The sequence below is a fragment of the Entelurus aequoreus genome, linkage group LG12 (genome assembly GCF_033978785.1).
Source record: "Entelurus aequoreus isolate RoL-2023_Sb linkage group LG12, RoL_Eaeq_v1.1, whole genome shotgun sequence".
NCBI lineage: Eukaryota > Metazoa > Chordata > Actinopteri > Syngnathiformes > Syngnathidae > Entelurus > Entelurus aequoreus.
This window is the reverse complement of record NC_084742.1, coordinates 62,913,511-62,923,510: the sequence shown is the minus strand read 5'-3', so window position 1 is coordinate 62,923,510 and position 10,000 is coordinate 62,913,511. Positions and strand designations below refer to the sequence as shown.

Below are 10,000 nucleotides of genomic sequence, written 5' to 3'. Positions count from 1 at the left end.
ATACGGGTAGACTGCAATATGATGGCAGTCGCACATAAGAGATACGTGTAGACCGCAATATGATGGCAGTCGCACATAAGAGATACGTGTAGACTGCAATATGATGGCAGTCACACATAAGAGATACGTGTAGACCGCAATATGATGGCAGTCACACATAAGAGATACATGTAGACTGCAATATGATGGCAGTCACACATAAGAGATACGTGTAGACTGCAATATGATGGCAGTCACACATAAAAGATACGTGTAGACTGCAATATGATGGCAGTCACACATAAGAGATAAGTGTAGACTGCAATATGATGGCAGTCACACATAAAAGATACGTGTAGACTGAAATATGATGGCAGTCACACATAAGAGATACGTGTAGACTGCAATATGATGGCAGTCACACATAAAAGATACGTGTAGACTGCAATATGATGGCAGTCACACATAAGAGATACGTGTAGACTGCAATATGATGGCAGTCACACATACGAGATACGTGTAGACTGCAATATGATGGCAGTCACACATAAAAGATACGTGTAGACTGCAATATGATGGCAGTCACACATAAAAGATACGTGTAGACTGCAATATGATGGCAGTCACACATAAGAGATACGCGTAGACTGCAATATGATGGCAGTCACACATAATAAATATGTGTAAACCGCAATATGATGTCAGTCACACAAAAGATACGTGTAGACTGAAATATGATGGCAGTCACACAAAAGATACGTGTAGACTGCAATTTGATGGCAGTCACACATAAGAGATACATGTAGGCTGCAATATGATGGCAGTCACACATAAGAGATACGTGTAGACTGCAATATGATGGCAGTCACACATAAGAGATACGTGTAGACTGCAATATGATGGCAGTCACACATAAGAGATACGCGTAGACTGCAATATGATGGCAGTCACACAAGAGATACGTGTAGACTGCAATATGATGGCAGTCACACATAAGAGATACGCGTAGACTGCAATATGATGGCAGTCACACATAAGAGATACGCGTAGACTGCAATATGATGGCAGTCACACATAAGAGACACGTGTAGGCTGCAATATGATGGCAGTCACACATAAAAGATACGTGTAGACTGAAATATGATGGCAGTCACACATAAGAGATACGTGTAGACTGCAATATGATGGCAGTCACACATAAAAGATACGTGTAGACTGCAATATGATGGCAGTCACACATAAGAGATAAGTGTAGACTGCAATATGATGGCAGTCACACATAAAAGATACGTGTAGACTGAAATATGATGGCAGTCACACATAAGAGATACGTGTAGACTGCAATATGATGGCAGTCACACATAAAAGATACATGTAGACTGCAATATGATGGCAGTCACACATAAGAGATACGTGTAGACTGCAATATGATGGCAGTCACACATACGAGATACGTGTAGACTGCAATATGATGGCAGTCACACATAAAAGATACGTGTAGACTGCAATATGATGGCAGTCACACATAAAAGATACGTGTAGACTGCAATATGATGGCAGTCACACATAAGAGATACGCGTAGACTGCAATATGATGGCAGTCACACATAAGAGATACGCGTAGACTGCAATATGATGGCAGTCACACATAATAAATATGTGTAAACCGCAATATGATGTCAGTCACACAAAAGATACGTGTAGACTGAAATATGATGGCAGTCACACAAAAGATACGTGTAGACTGCAATTTGATGGCAGTCACACATAAGAGATACGTGTAGACTGCAATATGATGGCAGTCACACAAGAGATACGTGTAGACTGCAATATGATGGCAGTCACACATAAGAGATACGTGTAGACTGCAATATGATGGCAGTCACACTTAAAAGATACGTGTAGACTGCAATATGATGGCAGTCACACAAGAGATATGTGGAGATAGCAATATGATGGCAGTCACACATAAAAGATGCGTGTAGACTGCAATATGATGGCAGTCACACATAAAAGATGCGCGTAGACTGCAATATGATGGCAGTCACACATAAGAGATACGTGTAGACTGCAATATGATGGCAGTCACACATAAGAGATACGTGTAGACTGCAATAGGATGGCAGTCACACAAGAGATACGTGTAGACTGCAATATGATAGCAGTCACACATAAAAGATATGTGTAGACCGCAATATGATGGCAGTCACACATAAGAGATACGTGTAGACTGCAATATGATGGCAGTCACACATAAAAGATATGTGTAGACTGCAATATGATGGCAGTCACACATAAGAGATACATGTAGGCTGCAATATGATGGCAGTCACACATAAGAGATACATGTAGACTGCAATATGATGGCAGTCACACATAAGAGATACATGTAGACTGCAATGTGATGGCAGTCACACATAAGAGATACGTGTAGACCGCAATATGATGGCAGTCGCACATAAGAGATACGTGTAGACTGCAATATGATGCAGTCACACATAAGAGATACGTGTAGACCACAATATGATGGCAGTCGCACATAAGAGATACGTGTAGACTGCAATATGATGCAGTCACACATAAGAGATACGTGTAGACTGCAATATGATGGCAGTCACACTTAAAAGATACGTGTAGACTGCAATATGATGGCAGTCACACAAGAGATATGTGGAGATAGCAATATGATGGCAGTCACACATAAAAGATGCGTGTAGACTGCAATATGATGGCAGTCACACATAAAAGATGCGTGTAGACTGCAATATGATGGCAGTCACACATAAAAGACACGCGTAGACTGCAATATGATGGCAGTCACACATAAGAGATACGTGTAGACTGCAATATGATGGCAGTCACACAAGAGATACGTGTAGACTGCAATATGATGGCAGTCACACATACGAGATACGTGTAGACTGCAATATGATAGCAGTCACACATAAAAGATATGTGTAGACTGCAATATGATGGCAGTCACACATAAGAGATACGTGTAGACTGCAATATGATGGCAGTCACACATACGAGATACGTGTAGACTGCAATATGATAGCAGTCACACATAAAAGATACGTGTAGACTGCAATATGATGGCAGTCACACATAAGAGATACGTGTAGACTGCAATATGATGGCAGTCACACATAAAAGATATGTGTAGACTGCAATATGATGGCAGTCACACATAAGAGATACATGTAGGCTGCAATATGATGGCAGTCACACATAAAAGATACGTGTAGACTGCAATATGATGGCAGTCACACATAAGAGATACGTGTAGACTGCAATATGATGGCAGTCACACATAAGAGATACTCGTAGACTGCAATATGATGGCAGTCACACATAATAAATATGTGTAAACCGCAATATGATGTCAGTCACACAAAAGATACGTGTAGACTGAAATATGATGGCAGTCACACATAAAAGATACGTGTAGACTGAAATATGATGGCAGTCACACATAAGAGATACGTGTAGACTGCAATATGATGGCAGTCACACATAAGAGATACGTGTAGACTGCAATATGATGGCAGGCACACATAAAAGATGCGTGTAGACTGCAATAATGGCAGTCACACATAAGAGATACGTGTATACTGCAATATGCTGGCAGTCACACTTAAAAGATACGTGTGGACTGCAATATGATGGCAGTCACACATAAAAGATACGTGTAGACTGCAATATGATGGCAGTCACACATAAGAGATACATGTAGACTGCAATGTGATGGCAGTCACACATAAGAGATACGTGTAGACCGCAATATGATGGCAGTCGCACATAAGAGATACGTGTAGACTGCAATATGATGCAGTCACACATAAGAGATACGTGTAGACCACAATATGATGGCAGTCGCACATAAGAGATACGTGTAGACTGCAATATGATGCAGTCACACATAAGAGATACGTGTAGACTGCAATATGATGGCAGTCACACTTAAAAGATACGTGTAGACTGCAATATGATGGCAGTCACACAAGAGATATGTGGAGATAGCAATATGATGGCAGTCACACATAAAAGATGCGTGTAGACTGCAATATGATGGCAGTCACACATAAAAGATGCGTGTAGACTGCAATATGATGGCAGTCACACATAAAAGACACGCGTAGACTGCAATATGATGGCAGTCACACATAAGAGATACGTGTAGACTGCAATATGATGGCAGTCACACAAGAGATACGTGTAGACTGCAATATGATGGCAGTCACACATACGAGATACGTGTAGACTGCAATATGATAGCAGTCACACATAAAAGATATGTGTAGACTGCAATATGATGGCAGTCACACATAAGAGATACGTGTAGACTGCAATATGATGGCAGTCACACATACGAGATACGTGTAGACTGCAATATGATAGCAGTCACACATAAAAGATACGTGTAGACTGCAATATGATGGCAGTCACACATAAGAGATACGTGTAGACTGCAATATGATGGCAGTCACACATAAAAGATATGTGTAGACTGCAATATGATGGCAGTCACACATAAGAGATACATGTAGGCTGCAATATGATGGCAGTCACACATAAAAGATACGTGTAGACTGCAATATGATGGCAGTCACACATAAGAGATACGTGTAGACTGCAATATGATGGCAGTCACACATAAGAGATACTCGTAGACTGCAATATGATGGCAGTCACACATAATAAATATGTGTAAACCGCAATATGATGTCAGTCACACAAAAGATACGTGTAGACTGAAATATGATGGCAGTCACACATAAAAGATACGTGTAGACTGAAATATGATGGCAGTCACACATAAGAGATACGTGTAGACTGCAATATGATGGCAGTCACACATAAGAGATACGTGTAGACTGCAATATGATGGCAGGCACACATAAAAGATGCGTGTAGACTGCAATAATGGCAGTCACACATAAGAGATACGTGTATACTGCAATATGCTGGCAGTCACACTTAAAAGATACGTGTGGACTGCAATATGATGGCAGTCACACATAAAAGATACGTGTAGACTGCAATATGATGGCAGTCACACATAAGAGATACGTGTAGACTGCAATATGATGGCAGGCACACATAAAAGATGCGTGTAGACTGCAATAATGGCAGTCACACATAAGAGATACGTGTATACTGCAATATGCTGGCAGTCACACTTAAAAGATACGTGTGGACTGCAATATGATGGCAGTCACACATAAAAGATACGTGTAGACTGCAATATGATGGCAGTCACACATAAGAGATACGTGTAGACTGCAATATGACTCAAGTAAACAATACCGAAATGTAATATGTTCTATTTTGACTTTTGGTATTAGTGTTCTGGAACATACTGTACAGAAGGTGTTTACAGCTAAATGTGTATATATCATTTATACACACATACACCTTGGCCCCCCCGACACATTGCTTCCTCTATGTGGTAGTTCTAGTAGACTAGTTTCTCTATGTAGCGTTCTCCTGGCAAACCCAGACTGGTCCATCAGATTGCCAAAAGTGTGACTCATCAGTCCACTGCTCTAGAGTCCAGTGGCGACGTGCTTTACACCACCGCATCCCACGCTTTGCATTGGACTTGGTGATGTATGGCTTAGATGCAGCCTCTCGGCCATGGAAACCCAATCCGTGGAGCTCTCTGCGTACTGCACGTGGGCCAATTGGAAGGTCACGTGAAGTTTGGAGCTCTGTAGCAACTGACTGTGCAGAAAGTCCTCTGACCCCTCTCTGTCAGTTCACCTGGCCTACCACTTGGTGGCTGAGTTGCTGTTGTTCCCCAAACTCTTCCATTTTCTTATAATAATCCAGTTGACTTTGGAATATTTAGGGAGCGAGGAAATTTCACGACTGGATTTTTCGCACAGGTGGCATCCTGTGACAGTTCCACGCTGGAAATCACTGAAAGCGGCCCATTCTTACACACGTTTATAAAAACAGTCTCCATGCCTAAGTGCTTGATTTTTGTCATTAGGTCACTTGGTGGCTGAGTTGCTGTTGTTCCCCAAACTCTTCCCTTTTCTTATAATAATCCAGTTGACTTTGGAATATTTAGGAGCGAGGAAATTTCACGACTAGATTTGTCGCACAGGTGGCATCCTGTGACAGTTCCACGCTGGAAATCACTGAAAGCGGCCCATTCTTACACACATGTTTGCAGAAACAGTCTCCATGCCTAAGTGCTTGATTTTAGTCATTAGGTCACTTGGTGGCTGAGTTGCTGTTGTTCCCCAAACTCTTCCCTTTTCTTATAATAATCCAGTTGACTTTGGAATATTTAGGAGCGAGGAAATTTCACGACTAGATTTGTTGCACAGGTGGCATCCTATGACAGTTCCACGCTGGAAATCACTGAAAGCGGCCCATTCTTACACAAATGTTTATAGAAACAGTCTCCATGCCTAAGTGCTTGATTTTAGTGATTAGGACACCTGATTTTCGTCATTTGGACGGGTGGCCAAATACTTTTGGCAATGTAGTGTATATGTTGATACTCATAACACAGGCCACGCCCCTGGCCACGCCCCCGCCGCCACAAATCTACTGCCAACCTGTGGTAAACACTGCAATGTGACAAACGGGTCACTATTTTGCAGGAAACGCCGCATCCTTCTTCTGCTTCAGACTAATCCGACCATGTTTGGCTTCAAAGACGTTTATTTAAATAAAGAGATGAGTCTTTCCCCGAAAACACCGCCTCACCTCAGCTCCGTCGGCGGCTCTCGGCTACGAAGCGGCCTACTTTTTCCTAACCAGAAACCGACAGAGGCGGTCTGAACAACACGCATCTCTTCGCTCCCGCTCACCCGCACGCATGCAACAACCCTTCCTCCCTAGACGGGCTGCGGAGATGCGCATCCTCTCCACTAACGCGTCTACGCTCGCTCGTGACCTCATCTGGGGCTGAATCATTCGCCGGCACCGCCCACACACACACACACACACACGCACACACACACACACACACACACACACACACACGCACACACACACACACACACACACACACATTCAATTGGGCCTCGTGGTCACTCATCTCTTTGGGGGAAACGTGCATCAGCGCATGTAATTAGTAAAGTGCCAGCGCTTACATAAAAGTAAAAAAAAGAAAAAAAAAGAAAGAAAATAATGCAGGAAATGTACTCTTTTTTTTCTCTTTTGTTGGCAACTTGTCGCACACGCACGTCATTTTGTGGATGAACTCAAATATTCCTCCTCCAGATCTCAAGTAGCTGTAGGAGGCACTTGAAGACGGTGTGTGTGTGTGTGTGTGTGTGTGTGTGTGTGTGTGTGTGTGTGTGTGTGTGTGTGTGTGTGTGTGTGTGTGTGTGTGTGTGTGTGTGTGTGTGTGTGTGTGTGTTCTTGTATTTCTACCCTTCTTGAGACATCAAGAAGGAAAAGTAGCTTCCATATGAGGAGGTGTGAGAAACTGATTGCGTTTAATAGACAATGTCTCATTAGCACCCCTGCTGGTGACATCCATCAAAATGAGGGTGGTCCCAAAAAGGAGGGATTTTTCAAATTGACTGTGTGTCGCTTTTAAAAGTGCTCCCCCTCTCTGGTCAACATATGAAATAACAAGTGTGTGTAAGAAATTGAAATGCGCCCCCTTTGGCTAATTTTTTTTTTTTTTAAATATGTATATAGAGACATACTGTAATAACTTCAAGTAAATAATGAAGATTAAAAAACAATTACAAACATTTTTTTTTTATTTTTTTTTTTAATGAACTAAAAGCAGTCTTTTTCTTACAATGTGTCGACTTTTTTCTTATAAAATTGGGAACAATTTCTCACATTCTTCCTGTTTCTGTAACATTGCAATATTTTCTCGTAAAAGTATTACTTTTTTATGTAAAATTATTACTTTTTAATGCAAAATGGCGACAATTGTCATTAAAAATTCTGACTTTCATCACAATATTGCCAATTTTTTTTGCTGTTCTTTTAAAATAGTGACAGTTTTTTATTAAATTCAGATGATTATTATAGTATTTCCAACATTTTACAGTTTTCTTATAAAATTTTGACTTTTGCCAAGTAAAATTACGACTGTTATTTAGTAAAATTCCAACTTTTATCATAGTATTGCACACATATTCACTTTTTCTTGTACAATTTTGACTTGCATTGAGTAAAATTACAACTTTTATTATAATACTGCCAAAAATCCAAGTTTTTCTTGTGAAATTGTGACCTTTTTTTTGTGAAATTACAACACATTTTTCACAACAAGCTTTTTTATATTTGCATAGTATGTACATATTATTAATGTTGTAAATACACATCTTTATACATCTAGAAAGGCTGGTCCTAAAGAGGTAGGCATTTTTCGGAGGTCTCAAGAAGGTAACAAATACAATAATGTGTGTGTGTGTGTGTGTGTGTGTGTGTGTGTGTGTGTGTGTGTGTGTGTGTGTGTGTTCTTGTCTTTCTACCCTTCTTGAGACATGAAGAAGGAAAAGTATCTTCCATATGAGGAGGTGTGAACAAGTGATGACATAAATCATGGTCCCAATAACATTGCATCTAATAGACAATGTCTCATTAGCACCCCTGCTGGTGACATCTATCAAAATGAGGGTGGTCCCAAAAAGGAGAGATTTTTCAAATTGACTGTGTGTCGCTTTTAAAAGCGCTCCCCCTCTCTGGTCAACATATGAAATAACAAGTATCTGTAAGAAATTGAAATGCGCCCCCTTTGGCTATTTTTTTTTTTTTTTTAAATAAATAAATATGTATATAGAGACATACTGTAATAACTTGAAGTAAATAATGAAGATTAAAAAACAATTACAAACTTTTTTTTTTTTTTTTTAATGAACTAAAAGCAGTCTTTTTCTCACAATGTGTCGACTTTTTTAGTATAAAATTGGGAACAATTTCTCACATTCTTCCTGTTTCTGTAACATTGCAATATTTTCTCGTAAAAGTATTACTTTTTTATGTAAAATTGTTACTTTTTAATGCAAAATGGCGACAATTGTCATTAAAAATTCTGACTTTTATCACAATATTGCCAATTTTTTTTTCCTGTTCTTATAAAATAGTGACAGTTTTTTAGCAAAATTCAGATGATTATTATAATATTTCCAACATTTTACAGTTTTCTTATAAAATTGTGACTTTTGCCAAGTAAAATCACGACTCTTTTCATAAAATTACCAAAAATGTAAGCTTTTTCTTGTAAAATTGTGAATGTTATTTAGTAAAATTCCAACTTTTATCATAGTATTGCACAAATATTCACTTTTTCTTGTACAATTTTGACTTGCATTGAGTAAAATTACGACTTTTACTATAATACTGCCAAAATTCCAAGTTTTTCTTGTGAAATTGTGACCTTTTTCTTGTGAAATTACAACACATTTTTCACAACAAGCTTTTTTATATTTGCATAGTATGTACATATTATTAATGTTGTAAATACACATCTTTATACATCTAGAAAGGCTGGTCCTAAAGAGGTAGGCATTTTTCGGAGGTCTCAAGAAGGTAACAAATACAATAATGTGTGTGTGTGTGTGTGTGTGTGTGTGTGTGTGTGTGTGTGTGTGTGTGTGTGTGTGTGTGTGTGTGTGTGTGTGTGTGTGTGTGTGTGTGTGTGTGTGTGTGTGTGTGTTCTTGTCCTTCTACCCTTCTTGAGACATGAAGAAGGAAAAGTATCTTCCATATGAGGAGGTGTGAACAAGTGATGACATAAATCATGGTCCCAATAACATTGCATCTAATAGACAATGTCTCATTAGCACCCCTGCTGGTGACATCTATCAAAATGAGGGTGGTCCCAAAAAGGAGGGATTTTTCAAATTGACTGTGTGTCGCTTTTAAAAGTGCTCCCCTCTCTGGTCAACATATGAAATAACAAGTGTCTGTAAGAAATTGAAATGCGCCCCTGTGGCTATTTTTTTTTTTTTTTTAAATAAATAAATATGTATATAGAGACATACTGTAATAACTTGAAGTAAATAATGAAGATTAAAAAACAATTACAAAC

At 39.5% G+C, this 10,000-nt stretch overlaps 1 protein-coding gene across 2 annotated transcripts in view; it reads right to left on the bottom strand.

The window, feature by feature from the left end:
• The window catches only part of LOC133662420 (ankyrin repeat and BTB/POZ domain-containing protein 3-A-like), a 382,948-nt gene that overhangs the window by 303,817 nt on the left and 69,131 nt on the right, over window positions 1-10,000 (bottom strand). The gene's annotated exons all lie outside the window — the stretch shown is intronic.